The sequence below is a fragment of the Pseudophryne corroboree genome, chromosome 5, assembly GCF_028390025.1.
Source record: "Pseudophryne corroboree isolate aPseCor3 chromosome 5, aPseCor3.hap2, whole genome shotgun sequence".
Lineage (NCBI taxonomy): Eukaryota > Metazoa > Chordata > Amphibia > Anura > Myobatrachidae > Pseudophryne > Pseudophryne corroboree.
In genome coordinates, this window is record NC_086448.1 from 57,470,728 (window position 1) to 57,491,516 (window position 20,789).

The 20,789-nt window shown below is 46.7% G+C and overlaps 1 long non-coding RNA gene across 2 annotated transcripts in view; it reads left to right on the forward strand.

The window, feature by feature from the left end:
- LOC134928780 (uncharacterized) overlaps nucleotides 1-16,490 on the forward strand; it is a 166,546-nt gene extending 150,056 nt beyond the window's left edge. The window contains exons 2-3 of one of the 2 annotated variants that reach the window (XR_010178003.1): nucleotides 12,562-12,711; nucleotides 15,893-16,489. This is a non-coding gene — a long non-coding RNA (uncharacterized LOC134928780). Of the gene's footprint in view, nucleotides 1-12,561; nucleotides 12,712-15,892 lie in introns of both variants that reach the window. The other variant, XR_010178004.1, reaches the window with a different exon arrangement.
- Nucleotides 16,491-20,789: the final 4,299 nt, after the last annotated feature.

Sequence of the window (20,789 nt, forward strand, 5' to 3'; positions counted from 1 at the left end):
ACAATTACCAAGACAGTTCCCAAAGTTCCATGAAATGTTCAGGACGTTCCATCAGCTTGCAGCCAGGAAAGGTGAAGCTGTTCGTTATATTGAACTGAAATTACAGGGCCATGTTCCCAGAGAGCGACGCCTACACGGAACCCCCTCCTCAGTTAACCCTCAGTCAGGCGCAGCTGGCTTGACAGGCGCCGCAAAGCTGTTCTCGCTCTCCTCTCCGCCCCAGGGGGGCTCAGGGGCCTGTCCCTCCTAGTACCTTTCTATCTCTAGGTGCTGTTCGAAACCCCCCTAGTCAGTTCTCCCGCTGCCTGCGTGGAGTGCAGTAGTGCCTCTCCTGGCCTCTCAGACACACTGCGCCCATACTCCTCCCACTTTTGAAGGTTCGTTTTTCCTTTTATTTTCATCTATTAATTGTTTATTTTGCTCATTTTATGAATGAAAATGACAAAGGTTGTGGATATTTTGTGGAAATATGTAGGTTTGTCCAGGGCGGCCTCTCAGGCACACTGCGCCCAAACTTATACTTATGTTCCTGTTTTCTCTTTTTTGCTTCAGATTTTCTGCTGAAATGGCCCGTAAAACCTACGATTTCTGTCTTTGTACGTCCTAATGAAGGTCACTGATCACTTTGAGAGCGTAAGAATTGAATTAATTAGGTGCTAATGATAATTATCTAACAGGCGCCTGGCAGTCGCACTGCGCCTGAACCCGGGAGTCCCAGAGGTGCGCCTGACGGAGGGTTAAGGTTGTAGCTGTGACACCGGGTGCCAAATATAAACTGAAGATGATGACGGCGGCAGCTTCTGACTTACTGAGTGGGCCTCAATGCCTCCCGCTGATACCACTGATACTGTGGCTGCTTTTATTTATTTACATTATTACATTCGCAATCGGCCCACATTTTGTATTATGTAAATTCCCATTTGAGCTTTTAAAGGGAAAGACAGCAGATGCTTTTATTTGTTTTAAAATAATTAGTACTTTCATTTTCTATTTGTATTTGTGGTGCAGTGGCCAGGTGCGTGCTGGGCTGGCCCTGTTCTGTGGCCCTCTCCTGTAAACTCAACACAACACCCACAAATGGAACATGCCTCCCATCCTCCAGCGCACGGGACACTTTGTGTGACCCTTTTTGGGATTGCTGCTGATGGCGCTATAAAGTCCTGTTCAGTATCACTTTGGATACCATTTGTTTTATTACAGTCTCTTACAACGCTGCTTGCTCCAGGGCCCTGCTTGCAGAGTGGATTGTACGTATTGTCGCACTGCGCCTGCTCTATAAATCTTTGCAGGCGCGTGTACGGGTGATAGGGATTCATATGCATTTGATGAATGAAGAGGTATAACTGGGCTGTAGTGTGGCACTCTCACTTAGGGGCAGGCGTGTTAAGCCGTGGAGAGTGACAAAGTACCAACCAACCGAGCCAAGTGGACAATGGCTCGGTCCTCAGTTCATGTGTTGCACTTATATTTGTATCCTATTGGCAGAACTATACTTATTAATACGCTTTCCCATGTAAGGTGCATTTTGTTGGGGCAAACATTGTCACACGGAAAGCCCAGACTGCTGAAAGGGGAACACCGAGACACCTATTACATTTTATCATAGGGGATTTTTTTAATTGACGACTTCTGCTAGAAACACAAATAACAGAATCACAAGCTGAGATAGAACACATGGCTCATTGCTGACAATACTTCTGGGAACTATGACACTCGCTGTAATCTCCGCACAATATGACTACAGTATATCATGTAGTTATTTTATGTCGCCGAAAGGGAGCAGAAATCTGGGGTTCCAGAAGACCCGGGAACGTAGGTTTACTTTTCTTAACAGTTTTGTTAGATCGACAGTGAAAAGGTTGACAATGACTAGGTCAACACCCATTGGTCGACAATCAACAGGCCGGCATGGACAAAAGGTTGACAGGTAATAAAGGTTGACACACAAAAGGTTGACAGGGATATCGGGCGTCAGTTACAAATGTCAACATTGGAATGGTCGACCCAAAAAACTGTCCGACACTTTTTTTTTAGGGTTAGGATTACAGTTAGGGTTACAAACTTACCGGAGGGTTAGGGTTAGGCACTAGGAGGAAGGGTTAAGCACTTAACCCAATGGTTAGGGTTAGGCACAAAGTAGGACGGTTAGGGTTAGGCACCAAGTAAGACGGTTAGGGTTAGGCACCAAGTAGTACGGTTAGGGTTAGGCACCAAGTAGGATGGTTAGGGTTAGGCACACAGTAGGACGGTTAGGGTTAGGCACCAAGTAAGACGGTTAGGGTTAGGCACCAAGTAAGACGGTTAGGGTTAGGCACCAAGTAGTGCGGTTAGGGTTAGGCACCAAGTAGGATGGTTAGGGTTAGGCACCAAGTAAGACGGTTAGGGTTAGGCACCAAGTAGTACGGTTAGGGTTAGGCACCAAGTAGGATGGTTAGGCACACAGTAGGACGGTTAGGGTTAGGCACCAAGTAAGACGGTTAGGGTTAGGCACCAAGTAAGACGGTTAGGCACCAAGTAGGACGGTTAGGGCTAGGCGCCAAGTAGGACGGATAAAGTTAGGCACAAAGTAGGACGGTTAAGGTTAGGCACAAAGTAGGACAGTTAGGGTTAGGCACCAAGTAGGACGGTTAGGGTTAGGCACCAAGTAGGACGGTTAGGGTTAGGCACCAAGTAGGACGGTTAAGGTTAGGCACAAAAAAGGACAGTTAGGGTTAGGCACAAAGTAGGACAGTTAGGGATAGGCACCAAGTAGGACGGTTAGGGTTAGACACTAGGAGGTTAGGCATTTACCTGGATGTTTAGGGTTAGCCACCAAGGGGAGGGTTAGGGTGAAAATTAGGGTTAGAAAAAAATGTGTTGACCATATTTTTGTCGATCATTTCAATGTTGACCTTTTGTACCTGTTGACCTATTGACTGTCGACCAATGGGTGTCAACCTAATCATTGTCATCCTTTTCACTGTTGATCTAATGAACCACACCAAGGGCCGGTGCAAGGTCTCTCTGCACCCTAGGCAAAGCTTCAACCTGGTGCCCCCTAACCTGCAACCCTCCTGCTATGAGGAGCCGCCACAGGGGCGCCCCTCAAGAACCATAGTTACATCCGCCTCCTATGTGCCTTCACGTGACTTGATGTTACACGTGTCAGCACCGAGGAAGCACTGACACACTATGTGGTACAGCCTGATAGTGGTGGCTGCACCGGATTAGACCCACAGCAGAACAGTGTAAAAATAGAAGGCCGCATACGGAGACATCCTTCAGTTTTTTGCTAGATGAATTCAGTGGCGCCCTCCAGGGGCTGGCGCCCATAGGCAGCCGCCTAAAGCTGCCTAATGGTACAGCCGGCCCTGACCACACCCGAATTGACCTTCGGCCCCACTGCACATACACAAACTGCTGAACTGACTGAACCGAGTAACGTTTGCGAATATCCCCTCAGTGTCGCTCGCTTGGCAAAATGTTATTGAGAAATAGTGGCAATAACATATATTTTATCACTATGTTATTGCCGACTGTGAGTGTTACCAGTCCTACGCTGACCCCCGGATAGAGTAGACTGAAGTGCCCGGCAATTGTCTCAGCGCTATTCAGTGCGGAGCTACAATACAAATACAGTCTGCATAATTCCCTAGGGAAACTCTTATCTGTAAAACGTCCTGCTCCATTTCATTTGCACAAACTTCAGTATACTGTATAAAGAGCACAAATGCAGTTTTCTGGCGACATTTATGAAGATTGCGGGTACACTTTGTTTTTATACAAACGTAGCTCAAACGTTACTACAACTCTAATTCTGCAAAAGTTCTTTCTGTTATTACAAAATATACCTCAGCGGTTCTTATTACTGACCATATAGGTGGAAATTATGTCAAGGTAAAACCTATGAAAAAAATGTTTTAAATAATAATTTGACATGTTTTTCATTATGACAAAAAATTGAAAGTCTGCTACTTGTTTTTCCGTCAGAACAGCCTACTTCCTCTTCACCATTTTGCGGTAATGAACGTAATGTAAGCCAAATCAATAAGAGGTATCTTGCACTCTCCCCCAGATGTGCCCCGAGGTCATTCTGTCCCCTTATTGCTCATGTGTCTTACTTATGCCCTTATTTATCAATGAGTGATGCATTTCACTGTGAGTGATAAATTGCACTAGCCAATCTGCTCCTAACTGTCATTTTTCAAACACAGCCTGTGACATGGAAGTTAGGAGCTGATTGGCTGGTGCAATTTATCACTCACAGTGAAATGCATCACTCATTGATAAATAAGGGCATTACTTCTGGAAACTTGATGAAACATTTGTAAAAGCCAGAAATGCTAAAACTCCAGTGACTGGGAACTCACAGGGGGGAGATGTATCAAACCTTGGAGAGAGATAACGTGGAGAAAGATAAAGCACCAGCCAATCAGCTCCTAATTGCCATGTTACAGGCTGTGTTTGAAAAATGACAGGCGCTGATTGGTTGTTACTTTACCTCTTTCCACTATATCTCTCTCCAAGGTTTGATACTTCTCTCCCAGGGAGCGGCTGATTAATGAAACACGTAGAGAAAGGAAAGCTCAGGACTACAGTAGTTCTGTCAGCAGACTTTGCTCTGCATTAGGCACCGGCTCAGACTAATGCCCACAGTTTCAAGCAAACATTTGCTGACCTATCTTGGAAACAGCAGGGGAACATTTAAACAAGTTCACCTGCGCGGTGCTGAGTGATGCTGTTTCGGGGAACAAGTTTGAACAGATCCGACTCTGCAAAGACAGATGTGCTTAGGCAAGGAGGGCAAGTATTAAGAGATTTCTTCTTCTTTTCTTCCAGATCCGTCTATTCTTCTCGCCATCCATTCACCTCAGTCATCCTGAAGCCACAAAGGATGAAGTACTTAAATGTATTTTAAAGGGGGACTGTCCTCTATTAGAGGGGGGGGGGGGCGGGGTTTGAATTAAAAAATAAACTAACATAAGGGAAATTAGACAATGGAGTACCACCCAGCATAGTGGGAGTTTAGATTATAAATAACCACATTAATAGGAAGAACCAAAGTTGCCAGCATGGAAATAAGGTACCAAGAGGAAGTTGACGATAATCCCTGGAGAACGAGCACCCAGCAGGTAGCAGACAAGGGGGCATATTCAGCATGAAAAAATTGTGCATGTGTGCCACGGCCCTCCTTCTTCTCTCCACGAATTTCCGAATGTCTACCCCCATAAGTGTAGAAATTGTGACAAATAAAGGATAATGATAATGAATATGGGGTCTATTCATGAAGCAGTGAAATGTCTGAAGAAGTGAGCCAGTGGAGAAGTTGCCCATGGCAACCAATCAGCGGCTATGTATAATTTTATAGTATGCAAATTCTAAATGTTACTTTAATACTGATTAGTTGCCAGGAGCAACATCTCCACTGGCTCACTTCTTCTCTCTTTTCACCGCTTCATAAATAGACCCCTCAGGCCCCAGGTATTTGGCTTATTTTTAGAGACGAGAGGGTTCGGATTTAACGCCAGAATTAACGCCAGTTCGGTTTTATCCGGATTTTTCCTATTGGCTATCCAAAACACGTGACATTCGTGAGCCAATAAGATGCCATTTGAGAACCGAGTAAAACCGAACCCGCTCATGTCTACTTATTTTACTTTAATGTCAGGGAGCTTGAGCTCTCCAACAAAGTGCATAAAAAAGTGGCCTAAAAAAACGCAACAAGTGCATAACGGTGCGATCTTCAGGCCTTCCGACAAAGAGACATGTTCCCTTTGCATCCGTCCCATGGGCCTACAGGATTCTCACAGGGGTAAGGGGCTTTACAGTACATGTGACTCACCCCAGTGATAAAAAAAAAATCTTCAGCTCTCTCAAATGACAGGAAGGTGGGGACCAACCTCAGATGTGGAAGACATAGAGGTCAACCACACCAGCCAGTGACTAAAACATAAAAATAAGTGCAAAGTAACCAAACAAGCGAGAAAAGACAAATAACTAAGATGTGCGAGGCCCAGCCTCATGCTCAGTTCTCATGCCCAGCCATAAGCTCAGCTGCAAAGACGTTAGCGCAGCAAAACTAGCGGCGCAACACCATACTAAATGGAGTGGGGTGATCAAGTCAATGTAATTTTCTGGCACCCCTAAGTTGTCACTCTGGGTGGGAGGGGTAAATGACGCTGGCTTCTTGGCCACAACGCTTAAGGAGACCATTCCAGGTCAAAGCAGTTCCCAATACCTTCTCTGACAGCACTAGAACAGATATTGGGTTGGGTTTAGGCTGTTAGGGGTAATACTAGGGAGAGATCCAATGGGAGGGTAGACATTAGGCCAAAGGTTCCCAAACGCGGTCCTCAAGGCACCCCAACGGTCCAGGTTTTAAATGTATCCATGCTTGGCCACAGGTGACTTAATTAGCACCTCAGTCAATTTGATTTGACCCATGTGTGCTGAGCCATGGATGTACCTAAATCCTGGACTGTTGGGGTGCCTTGAGGACCGCGTTTGGGAACCTCTGCATTAGGCCATTGTCCGACAACCTCCTGGTGCAGGAATACAGTATACACCCTGGCAAAGTCTTGGCCTAAAAAGAGCAATAGTTTCCAAGCGAGAGAGATAAAGTGGAAAGAGATGAAGTACCAACCAATCAGCTCCTAACTGTTATTTTTCAAACACAGCCTGTAACATGGCAGTTAGGAGCTGATTAGCTGGTACTTTACCTCCATCCACTTCATCTCTCTCCAAGGCTTGGTACATAGACCCCTATACTGTATCTTTTGGCACAATCCATAATGGACAGTAGCCAATGCAAATCTCTTATGCAAAATTCCTATTATAACCATATATTTATCTATTTATTTCATCTTGGACCAATTTGCATTTTAGCTTTATTGTCCCATTAAGGCAGTGGCTTCATTGCCTCTCTTGTCAGTGTCTCATTGTTATTTTCTGTGGTGTGTGTGTGTATTGTATAAGGAAGAAAAGGGCTGTGACATCAAGCTGGCTACAGGTAATCGTTTCAAAGAACAGCGTTTTGTAATCATAATATAAATAAAAGAGCGTACCGCCCAATGGAAAAACACAATTTATATAAGTAGGTAAAAGTGTGTCATTAATGTTGTCTGTTTTGCTGGCTCCCAGCTGATGATCGGATCCCTTTGTAGTCTTCCTGCTGATACTTGTCTGCAGAGCGTGGTGCATGTTCCCCAAACTATTACTCAGCATGTTGTGCTGGATGTCACAGAGCATTGTCCTATTTACTGTGTGCTCAGAGAGACTCAAAGTGACTCAGCGTCCCCATTGTTGTTATTATTATTATTTTATATGTACGGCACCACAAGGGTTCCACAGTGCTTAACACAGTACATAAACAGCGCACAGGAAACAGTGAAATACATACAAGACAAAGCAGGACAAGTTCATGGTTTATAAACATTGCTGCATCAGTGGTCATAGCACTCAAATAAGCAGCAGGGTGGTGGAAACCAAGGGTTAGGTGCCATTGAAGGGAGCATGGAGTATATGATAGTATTAGTAAGGGAGTCCAAGCACATGAGGGAAGAGGGACCTGCTCGTGAGAGCTTACATTCTAAAGGGTTGGGCAGACAGACTGGGGTGACACAGATGGGATAGATCATGAGTAAGGGAGAGAGAGGGTTAGGATGAGACACGGCTGGGTTTGGTGAAGAAGAGGAATCTTGAGAGCCCGTTTGAAGTTTTGTAGAGAGTGGGAGAGACTGATAGGGAGCGGGAGAGGATTCCAGAGGTAGGGAGCACCGCGGCAAAAATCTCGGAGGCGGGAATGGGAGGAAGTAATCAATTGGCATAAGAGGGAACATTCATTTGTGGAGCAGAGAGGATGGGCAGGAGTGTGTAGGAAGATGAGGTCAGAGATGTGAATGGGACAGGATTGGGTGAGAGATTTGTGAGTGTGAGAAGCTTGAATTGGGTTCTGAAGGAGAAGGGGAGCCAATGTAGAAGAGGTTAGTGTCAGAAGTAGTACGTTGGTAGAGGAAGATGTGCCGGGCAGCAACATGGAAGACAGATTGGAGATAGAGTAGTGAACATCAGGGAGGCCAGATAGGAGGATATTACAGTAGTCCAATCTTGAGATGACCAGTGAGTAGATGAGGGTCTCAGTAGAATCTACGGTGAGAAAGGGTCTAATCCTGGAGATAATTTTAAGATGGAAGTGGCAGGACTGCGCATGGTACTGAATGTGTGGTTTTAAGGAGAGGGAGGAGTCATGGTTAACTCCAACACAGCGTACTTGGAGGCTAGAGGAGATGTTTATGTTGTCAATAGATAATGAAATTATGGAAAGTGAGGTTATTCGGGAGGGTGGGAAGATAAGTAGCTCAGTCTTAGACTAGTTTAGTTTAAGAAAGCGCTGGGACATCCAGGAAGTGACAGCAGAGAGACAGTTGGAAATTTGTGTGAGAAGAGAAGGGAGAGATCAGAGATTGAAAGGTTAGATGGGAGTATCATCAGTGTAGAGATGATATTGGAGGTCAAAAGAGCTGATGAGCTCACGTAAAGAGGACGTATAGAGAGAGAACAGAAGAGGTCCAAGAACAGACTTTGAGGGGCACCAACTGGGGAGACAGACATAAAAAGTCAGTGAGGTAGGAGGACAGCCAGAAGAGATCAGTATCATGTAGGCCAAGTGAATGAAGGATTCTCAGGAAGACAGGGTGGTCCACAGTGTCAAAAGCAGCAGATAATGAGCAGAGATTAGTGGCCCGTAGATTTGAAGCAAGGAGGTCATTGCTTACTGTTGTGAAGACAGTTTCAGTAGAGTGGAGAGGACAGAAGCCAGACTGAAAAGGGTCAAGAAGAGAGTGGCATGAAAGAAAGGCAGTTAGGCAGCTTTAAACAATGCGCTCAAGGAGTTTGGAGGCAAAGGGGAGGGGAGAGATGGGTCTGTATTTTGAGAGAGTGTTAGGATCAAGGGCAGGTTTTATAAGAATGAGGGAGACAAGGGTATGTTTGGAGGCAGAGGGGACAGTGCCTGGTGAGAGGGAGAAGTTGAGGAGGTGGTCAAGATGGAAACAGACAGAGGGAGAGAGGTATCGGAGTATGTGTGAAGGTATGGGGTGAAGGGGGAGGTAGAAGGGAGTGGGAGGGGGAGCTGGATTAGGGCCATGACTTCCTCTCCAGATACTGGGGAAAAGGAAGTCAGAGATGGATGAGGAGCGGTAGGCTGGGAAGGGTGGATGGAAGGTCCTGAGGGTCTGGTGGGATGTGATGTCCTGTCTTATGGAGTCATTTTTAAATGTGAAGTAGGTGGCAAAGTCAAGGGCAAAGAGTGAGGAGGGAAGGTGAGGAGGAGGTGGGCAGAGGAGGGAGTTGAATGTGGTGAAGTAATGCTGGGGATAAATGCTGATCAACAACCTAAAGCTGGAATGGGATTGTGGCATGAACAGATGTGTCAAGCCTAATCCTTGCAGTGAACAAGTCACACATGCGTACGCATTGCGACTGCAACTTCCCGGGCCCGTGTGCGATTTGTTCACAGGAACGTATGCACCATGCAATCCTATGGATTGCAGGTGTGTACGCAGTGCACGCGCATGTCCGTGGGCACACCTGTCGTGGCAAACAACCTGCGATTATTAGCAGTAGTGGGTAAGATGCAGACTCATCTGTATGTTACCCGAACACTCTAGGAAAAGGCAGACTCACACAGAGGGCCTGGCAGGTTGGGCGCAAGGGCACATTTGGAACGCAAATTCTGCTTTTCTTGTACTGTGCGTGCACACGTATTTCCTGCGCATCTACCACCGTAGTGCGCTTATGTTTCTTGCAGAATGGATTATGGTGGGGGCGTGCAAGTAAAGTCAGGACCTATTCACACAAATGCGTGCCAAGTGGGCCACACATAAGGCGCGTATGCGTCTATTAAGTGGCGTATAACTTCCCCTGATGCAAAGTACACACTAATGATGATAATAATGACAATTGCCATGTACTTCTGATTGGCTGAATGCAGCTTTAGCCCTCCCACCCACCACTGCGGTAGCGTATATATACTGTATAGTGGGTGCAGGGTTTGCAGTGAACCTGAGTTAAATGCATCCATGTGGCTCCCCCTGCATTCATCGACTATACCTACCTTTCAAACAGTACTGCAGATATGGCTGCTGGCGCTATTTTCCCGGACTTACACTATGCGCATGTGCTGCACCCTCTGGCACGGTGCTAAATTATTCTCTGGTGCAAAACGGAAAGGACGCCTGCACAGAGGCTGCTCACGTACCCCCAGCTCTAATAAAATGCTCCACAGATATCATTACTTTTATTATTGTGTCTTCTACAATTAGATTTATTTATTTTATTTTTTTGCAATCAGGCCGTGGCAGTAATGCATCAGTTTTTTTTAAGGCAAGACAAAAGATATTTGGATTTAATTGAACTTAATAATAGCTTTTATTTTGTATTAACATCTGTATGTAATTGCACTTTACAAGGTAAGTGCGCCACTTGTATTTATATTACCGTCCAGCCTCCAGGCACACACAGGCTGTCCTATGTATATGACACTTTATTAAAGTGCTATGTTGTGTATGACTTGTGCCCCATAACTTTAGCATTTAGTAGTAACACTGACAAGACGCATCTCCTGGTGTAACCTGGTGCATCTACTACTGGCTCATATTCAGCTGTTCCTTCCTGGCGCAAAACTGGCGTACAGGATATCCCTGCAGAGCAGGAGTTGTGCAGCTCTGCAACCTGCGCAACATGCTTCTCACATTTGCGCGCATTTTGCCCCAGCATCTGTAACACAAAATCACCCTTAGCTGCTCTCTCGGAAGGTGCAGGAGAATCGCAATTTTTCGGGGTAGTCCTCTGGAGGATTGGGTGGATCTCCCGCATCTCGCCCACTTGTGAAGTGGCCAGGATGGGGCTAATAATACTGTGAATTGCGGGTCCGTAGGAAGGGGGCGGAGCCAATCTGATTTAAAGACTAGAGTCTGGCCCACCAAAGAGTGTTTGTACACTTGAGGAGCGGTTTTTGCTACTGCGCAATGCTTAAAAACCCTTACTACGCACAAGTAATAGCAAAGGTGGTCATTCCGAGTTGTTCGCTCGTTGACGATTTCCGCTATGCTGCGACTTGTTGCTAACTGCGCATGCGCATGGTACGCAGAGCGCATGCACTAAGTTATTTAACACAAAACTTAGTAGATTTGCTGGTGTTTGTGCGGCGCTTTTCAGACGCACTGCTGATCGGTGAATGATTGACAGGAAAGGGGCATTTCTGGGTGGTAACTGAGCGTTTTCCGGGAGTGTGCTAAAAAACGCAGGCGTGTCAGGGAAAAACGCGGGAGTGTCTGGAGAAACGGGGGAGTGGCTGGCCGAACGCAGGGTGTGTTTGTGACGTCAAACCAGGAACTAAACGGACTGAGCTGATCGCAATCTGTGAGTAGGTCTGGAGCTACTCAGAAACTGCAAATAATTATTTAGTAGCAATTCTGCTAATCTTTCGTTCGCTATTCTGCTAAACTAAGATACACTCCCAGAGGGCGGCAGCCTAGCGTGTGCAATGCTGCTAAAAGCAGCCAGCGAGCGAACAACTCGGAATGACCACCAATGTGCGTAAGACATTGCTATTACTCTAGGTGGCTTCTGCGACACATGGGCAGTTCAGGGTAGAGACTGGGAGGAGACCTAAAGTCTTTGCAGAGAGGAGGCATCATGGCTGTGTTAGGGGAGTCTCATGGGTGTGTTACAAGCATGCGGCTGCGATCTCTCCTGCAGCACGCGGAGGAGTAGATGTTGCGACCGTTGGTGGAGTAATCGGATTCCCCAGTGCGCTTGAGCATTGCTGAGATGTGCAAAGTGGGCATCGCTGGGCTTGCGTAGCCCGTCGCTCACATATTTCCGCCCTTGGGAACCCGCGAGAAATCTAGCTGCACATGATCTGCGTGCTCCTCTGATCCAGGTCCTATGTACTGCACATGAACATATGGTTAGTTATAATCTCCTGGATTCATTATATGCTATAACCCAAAAGCATCCAATCAGAAATGAGCTTCATGTTAGTCTGCTACAAGTTAGACAAATGAAAGCCAGTGTCTAATTGGATGCTAATATGTAATTGTACTTTCACTATGCCCTGCAGTAATAGCCAGGGCCGGATTGCCCATCTGGGACATTCCAGAAGGGCCAATTGTCTAGTGGGCCGGTCTGGCTCCACAGAGAGCCGTGAAGGGCGCGTGCAGCACAGCCTCTGGCTCTCTGGTTTGGTCGCCATCCCCCTACCCCGCGGAGCGTGCATCTCCAAAGAAATGTAGTCCACACCCTCCTGACTCGCGGCACTCCCCTGTGCGCCGCGTCCGCTGTAACTGGATGCTAATATGTAATTGTGCTTTCACTTTGTCCTACAGTAATAGCCAGGGCGAGACTGCCATTGAATTGCGATCGCATCTCTGGCTGCCATTAGCATGCTATGCGGCCTAGCCCCTGCAACTGATGCCTAATAAGGTTTACAGCGCAGGTGCAGTTTGCCGCACTCACCCCGGTGTTTTGGAGAAAGATAACGTAACTGGATATTTTCTCCTGTTATTCCTTTCATTCCAGATCTTGCGACATATAAAATAACAACTGTCAGGCGGTAGAAGAAGAATGAAGTTTAACAGTGGAGCTGGGAGCTGGCGAGTAGGAGGCAGCTAGAGGAGCAGCAGCTGCCAGAATGGGAAAGATCAGACGGGAGAACGTTGCTGCCTGGAGGTAAACAGGGAAGAGGTTACCGTGTGAGGACCCGCTCCGTGCAGTCTGGATTTGCATGTTCTATCTGAGAAACTGTCTGCTGAAAGAATGGGGGTCATTCCGAGTTGTTCGCTCGGTAAAAATCTTCGCATCGCAGCGATTTTCCGCTTAATGAGCATGCGCAATGTCCGCACTGTGACTGCGCCAAGTAAATTTGCTATGCACTTAGGAATTTTACTCACTGCTTTTTTATCGTTCTGGCGATCGTAATGTGATTGACAGGAAATGGGTGTTACTGGGCGGAAACGCTACCGTTTCCGGAAAAAACGCAGGAGTGGCCGGAGAAACGGAGGAGTGTCTGGGCGAACGCTGGGTGTGTTTGTGACGTCAAACCAGGAACGACAAGCACTGAACTGATCGCAGATGCCGAGTAAGTCTGGAGCTACTCAGAAACTGCTACGAGGTGTGTAATCGCAATATTGCGAATACATCGTTCGCAATTTTAAGATGCTAAGATTCACTCCCAGTAGGCGGCGGCTTAGCATGAGCAAATCTGCTTAAATCCGCTTGCGAGCGAACAACTCGGAATGACCCCCAATGTAAACTTAGTGAGCGATTCCCACTGTAAATGCAGAAAATGGGGGTCAGCTACCAAAAAACATGTGCAGAACCGGAGCAAGTTTCACAATGAGGGTTGTTCGCCAATACTGCATTTAGGTGCAATGTTCCACTCAGACATAACAACCAATATGATTGGTGCCAAGCGTAAATTTGTCCACAAATGCAACTTCAGCAATAAACCCGCAATGAAAACAAATACCGTACTTTGCTGATTAATGGATTGATTTGTTGGTTACTGCATTTTTGCAAGTTGTTAGTGACCTTATCCTATAAAATAAAAAGCTAACACTGCTCCTCACCTTTATGGGGGGAATGCAAGTATTTTGCGCACCGACGGCCACTAGATGGCGCCTGACGGTGCAATCCAAGTGTTGCTCCGTTCAGGTGCGCACAGTCGCAGGCGCTGACAATACTATTATGTTGGTATGTTAATCTGGCATTTTGACGGGCTGGTTACTAGTTCCTGTATAAAGGACATGACAAATAACTTGTTTCTCATGGTTACAGAATATACAGGCTATACTAGTTGCAGAGGGGATGGTCCTCCCCTGCATTGAAAAGCTGTTTGATGGATGCAATGCCATTGGCTGGGTGGCTCTACATAGACTTCACTAATTGGTCTGTTGGCACCAGGATGTGAACCAATCAAATGACATATTCTGTGGCTAATGCCCAGTCTTACGGCATCCACATTGGAGTAGATTAGTGTAGGGTCCTGCTGGGCACAGAGTACAGGACCTCTGTGCCTCCTCTCCTGGGAGTATTGTCTCTCCATTCTGTATTAATCAGCCCAGGTTCCATATCTAAAATTTCCACCAAAGGCTTCTGGATCAGTCAGTGGTCTGCCCCTGACTCCTGCTTTGTGTTCAAGTCCAAGTGTTAGTTCATGTCTTTGTCTCAGCCAGTGTCCTTGTGCACTACGGCTTTGTGTTAGTTTGTGTCTTGTGTATCAGGTTACTCCTATCTCATTTTATACCCTCATGTCTGCCTTTCTATGCTTTGCTGTTACCATCCCTTATTTTTCTATCCTGGTATGGAAGCCCCTAGCTGGATCTGCTGCAGTTTTAAAGTTCCAAATTGTACCTGAACCAAGTCTCACTTTTAGTGAGTGCAGTAGTAAATGACACCACTCCACAGTGAGCAAGATACAGAAACACAGCTTGTTCTTCTACAGTCCAACCAGATGTTGGGACTAAATCCATATAGGGCTGCAGGTACTGTCCTCTCTCACAAGATCAGCCGTCTACCTCATCCTGCACCAAAAGAGAAGACCTTCAATCTGAGACCTGTCAAAACAGTCATCTGATTGGCCTGGATCAGTCGGGATGCGGTCAGGATCCTGACATTCAAAATACAGACAGCAAGACCCTGGCGGTCAGAATCCCGATGGATCCAAAGGTAAGTACTAACCTTGGGATTAGGGTTATGCTGTGGGAGTGGGTTAGGCTGTGGGGTTAGGCTGTGGGAGGGGGAGGTTAAGGCTAGGCTACGGGAGTGGTGGGTCAGGATTAGGGGTAGGGTACAAATACTCAATGTGATGACCATCAGGATCTTCTGACTGTCTGGATCCCAACTGCCGGGATTTCTCACCCAACCCAAACAGTCATAGATATCATCCCTTTAGAAAAATCCCACCCATACACACACTGGATCAACCCTTTTGAGGGATGGACCAATTTTCATGAAGATGCAGTTCACTAGGAACCAGTATCACCACAAAGGGGCAGATTTATTTTCCGGGCTCTATTCTCAATAAATAAACTCATAATGCCACTATTCATGGCAATATGAAATTATAGATGGCGTGAATGTATTATTAGTCAGCTATAAGGACAGGAGACCCGAACGGCGCCCATCCCTGCGGTGAGTAAGAAAGGATGTAATAGCTAATGCTACTGCATTCCTTCTTCTTCGGAAGTCCTTGGCGCAACAGCGTATGCACGAGCAGCCATTGCTGGGAGGGATCCTACTTTCTGCAAAGAGAAGCCTATAGGCTATAATGGCTAACGTCTTCTACGGACCAATTCTTTGCTCTCAGGAGCGGCACCATAGAAACCTACTTTTCCAAGATAAAATGGGAGACTGCTGAGATATACTCTGTAGGCCCCATCTATATAGTCGTGGGATCTTTAATATTTGCAGGTACTCCATGAAAACACCCAATATTCTGCAAATATTACTTGATAAATAGGCCCCTAGATCATAAGCAGTATATACAGTATGGTGAAGCGATAGGCTGCGGTATCGGTGTAACTAATTGTCAGCCTCCAGGTGACAGCGGCTCTGATTCAGCATCAGCAAACTGCAATTCCCTTGAACAGCTCAGATCTCCCTGCTGCACATTTTACGCTGTAGCTACAGTACTGAAAGTTGCTTTATCAGGTTTTCACGTGTCCCGGTGTAACTCTAAACTGACACCTTTGAAATCTCACAAACAGCCGCTGGAAATCCCCCATTTAAATTGTACTTCACAGATGGAATCAGTTATGAAGAATCGCAGAAATTGGGGAAAACCCCTCCGACCAGCTCCCTCTGCCAGGAATTATCATTTTCTTTCTTTCATTCATTTTTCTTTAAATAGATGGAACGTTGATGACCTGAAATGAATTGTGACAACCAAACAGCGAGCCCCAGATGTCCTGTGCCGGCCGAAGCTAAGAGGCGCCCTTGTGTGTGTGACAGTGAAGTCGGTTCAGTAGACGCCGGACAGTCCTGGTGTATGAAAGCACCTGCCTGATGCTCAGGCCAGCTGGATGATGGATGAGCAGATGCAATCCAAGGCAGCGTTCAAATATTGACTTGCACGGTCTTAATTTAACCACTGTGACAGCAAGATGTCTTATTTGAGGGGTTTGTCTTTAAGATGAAGAGGGATATTTACTAACATTATTCAAAGGGGCAAATCTGCACTAAAACTACAGCAGCCAATCAGACGGTTGCTTACACTGGATGACCTGCCCTATAAAAATAAAAGCTAATTGTTAATTGATCACGAGCAATATAGAATCAGAATCTGTTGTCTTTCCACTAAAATGTGGGCATACCTTTAAAATCATATTTGGCAATGTTTTTTATGCCCCCTGGGTTTCGCAGAGATCAGGGTGGGGTGTGGGGCATGATATAAAAAAAGAGTTATCACGCCCCATCTCCCGATGTATAAAGCTACAACCTTTAGCATTGCGCCGTACTGCTAATCACTGCAAATTGCTTTATTCACTTCATCATAAGTGAGCATGATCCGAGGGACTGAAAAACAAGAAATCAGAGATATATACATTCAAAGGATCATCAGCGCCATTTCCCTGCATGGTTATAAGGCACAATGATCCCTAAGCAGGGTCAGATTAAGGCTTGTGGGGGCCCTGGGGTAACTTAAATGGCCACTCTTCCTGCCTCCCGTCCCCCACACAATATGGCCACAGCGCAATTTCCATCCCCCACCCCCCATACGCCACCCGGTCACTCACCTCCTGTGGCAGCTCCCGAGTACCATCCTCAGTGGAACGCATGCGATGTGTCATGTGCCACTGATGAGGGGAAACGCTCTGCACTGTATGCAGTCTGTGCATGCACAACACAGGGCTCCGGGGCGACTGCCCATGTCGTCTGCCCCCCCATACACCTTAATCCAACCCTGTCACTATGGCTACATGCATTCTTAAATAAGACTTCTCGTGGACACTTACATGGAACTTCTTGTAAAACACAATACACCAACAAGTGTCTTCTCATCAACAAATAGCTCTTACTAACTTTGGGGCTCATTTACATTTGGCTGTCAGTCATTTTTATGACACGCCTCTCAGATGTAGCAGTACACGTCCGCGATGATAGGTGTTAAGGTGGGTACACACTGATACATATATCTGCAGATCAATTGATCGGCAGATATATCTATGGACGGATCGGGCAGTGTGCTGTGCATACACACTGCCCGATCCATCTGGGACTGACGTCATGAACTGGGCGCCGCCCAGTTCAGCTGTCAATCACCGCCGGCTGCCGCAGCATGTGTACGGCTGGTGGCCCGTCACACGCAGCGATGCACCAATATATCGGTAGATATATTGGCCGTCGGCTGTGCAACGGGGCCGACGCGATATGTCTGTGAACGACGGAGTTCACAGACATATCGCCCGTACACACTGGCCGACGGACCCGCGATATATCGGTCATTCAATAGAACGACCGATATATCGGCCAGTGTGTACCCACCTTTACTTTCACAATCTGCCTGAAATGGTTTCTCAAAAGAAAGCATGTATGCTCCAAGAATTGATAGATCTCCCCCACAGTTCTATGTAGAGACGCTGCTGTTTGATATTATATTATACTTCTAGGGAATACTGTATGCCAAGCAAGGACTGTTACTGTGTCATCTATCTTTAAGTAAATGTTCACGATGAATGGTACAGGGGAGGTGACAGCTGAAGTAATTAAATAAGAACACCAACTTATATAAATATGCTTTATGCCAAACTGGATGAAAGATTGGCTTCTGAGAAGGAAGGTTACACATGTAGAGACTCATTTGCATAACACCCAGAACTCCTGGCACAGTGACAGCGCAGGTAAATAATTGTGTGCAGAACAGTTTGTCTGATCTGCAAGTGATAAGTCAATGTTGATTTTCTCTCCCAGAGCAGGGTGTGTAGGATGCTAAGGTTATATCCATGCAATCCCGGCCACACACGCTACAATATTGCAGCCAATATCGGGTCACTGGCCCAATGGGGGCCAAACAGATCGATCTTGCCCAATTTACCCACTTACGTTCATGGTTAAATTGGACAATGAGCCAATTAAGGGTGGCAGTGGCACTGGGTTCTACAAAGTATAAATTCTTTAAATACTGGTACCACAGTTTCGTTACTGTATTTATCTATAACGGACCAGTAGATATAAGAATTTAATATTGTCATTTACAAACAGATTGCTAAAAGTACAAGATGTACCCTGCCTGTGGGGGGGACAACAAAGTGTTCCAGTTGAATTGATTAATACCCCTTTTCCACTAGCTCTTAGAAACACGGGTAAATGTGCGGGGGCGCGCATTTACCCGTGTTTTGCCCTAGTGGAAAAGGGTTCCCCGGCAAATTCCCGGATCAAGTGATCCGGGAATCCTACCCGGGTAGCTAGCCGGGTTGAACACGTGTTCAACCCGGCTAGCTGTCTAGTGTGAACGGGAGCCGTGTCGAGGCGACACGGCTCCCGTTCATAGTGTATAGGGAGGGCGGCGCTGGGAGATCATGTGATCTCCCTGCACCGCCGCTGCCGCGTCAGTAGTGGCGTCACCAACCCGGCAATATGCCAGGTTGGTGAGCGCTGTTCAAAAGGGGCTGTAGCACGGGTCGCAGCCGTGTCAGGCGACACGGCTGCGACCCGTGCTTTAGTGGAAAAGGGGTATAAGTCACCTTTTTAGTATTGTCTCTATCTCCTGTGTTCAGTAAAGTACAGCAATCTCTGCAGTGGCGTCACTAGGTGAATGCACCAGGTGACACTCTCCGAGGGGGTGACACCAGAATGACAGAAGGTATAATATTGTCATAGTACAGAGCCCTGCTACTGGTCACTGAGAAGGAGCAGGCATAGCAGGGACAGTGACTGGGGGCAGCCTTCACAGGAAATCCTGGGAATGGCCTTAGAGTGGTGAAAACGTGGACTTTCATGTCATGCCACACTCTTTACCTATGTTATGCCACACAGTAGTACCCCTTATACACATTATGCCACACAGAAGTACCCCTTGTACACATTATGCCACACAGTTGTAGCCCTTATACACATTATGCCACACAGTACTCCTTATTCATGGTATGCCACACAGTCGTAATCCCTTATTCACATTATGCCACACAGTAGTGCCCCTTATTCATGTTATGCCACACAGTTGTAATCCCTTATTCGCATTATGCCACACAGTAGTGCCCCTATTCACGTTATGCCATGCAGTAGAACCCTCCTTTACATTATGCCACACATTAGTACCCCTTATTCATGTTATGCCACAAAGTAGTACCCCTTATACACAGTATGCCACTCAGTAATACCCCTTACAGTGTTCATTTTAGCACTCTGCACCTGTCACAACCCATGCAGTTCCCCTTTCCTGCTTGGGTTGTCGGTGTCTGCTCTGGTGCTTCTAGCACACTCTGGTCTGTATCTTGCACTGCTCAGAGACGCAGTACAGCTTTTCAGGGAGGTGACAGGGAGTAGCGGATGTGATGCTGAACTGTTCACACAGGACGCCCATGATGTTGCACCTAAAGACGCCCAGTTCAGAATCAGAGGCAAAAACAGTAAAGACATATTTATTATTATTTATTTATTAGCAGTTTCTTATATGGTGCAGCATATTCCATTGCGCTTTACAATTAGAACAACAATTATAGAACAAAACTGGGCAAAGACAGACAGACAGACAGACAGACAGAGGTAGGAAGGCCCTGCTCGCAAGCTTACAATCTATATGGCCTGATTCAGATGTGGTTGGAGGTGCAGTGATAGCTCTGCATGGTGATGCAGCAGGAGGCGTCTATTACAAGCAGACACCTCCTGCCGCAGTAGTGATCCAACCTGCATCCTAGGATATGCTGGTGGCACCTGTGGTGCTGCGCAAGCTGCCCGTCACAGAGGACAGAAAACCTCTCTCCAACAACGGAGATCCCCGACCTCTGCCCTCCGCCTAAACAGCGGTGACAACACCTGCGTTTTCACAAACGGAGGCCGTTGCCACCCCCTCCCTGCCCCCCAAACAGCAGCAGACTGTCAATCACTGACATTGTGCTGCCGTCCTGCATCCTGTGTTGCGGAACTCATTCGTGCACACGCAGAACAGGTCCTGCGCATGCACAAAGCATCAATAATCGTCACTTTGTGGCACAGGGCGTAGCTCCAACCACATCTGAATCCGGCCCCCCATAGAGCCATACCATATACTTAACTTGCAGGCTGTCATATATTAACAGCACTGTACGTAACATGAACATGATGTTAAAGTGTTCACATAAAAAGCAATAATAATAATACATGGCCCTGTATGATAATGAGCCCCAGTGTGCGGGCTTTCTTTAGCCCCCCGCACACACGTAACTGTGGCCTGCACACAAGCCTGGCTTGTATTTGTCGCTGGGCCTGGGCTGTGGCATTGGCCTGTATGTTAGAGCCACTCTGAGAGGAGAGAAGAAAGGATCCTCCGATAAATGGCTCTATTGCAAACCTGACCCACGCAGCGATGAATGGCCGGGTTGTGCGGCCAGACACTGACTGCGCTTTCACCACTACTCCGGCCAATATTTATTGCTGCAGTGAATCACTGGAAACGGTCTCGCAGTCAATTCTATCTTCCCAGCTGGCCTCACACTTACATAAACAGGGTCGTTCCATGACTTTTCTTCCATCGCCACTGGAGACACTGAATCTGCATTATTGCTTTATTCATCACGTTCATATTTGGGATATTTAGATGGCAGCAGCAG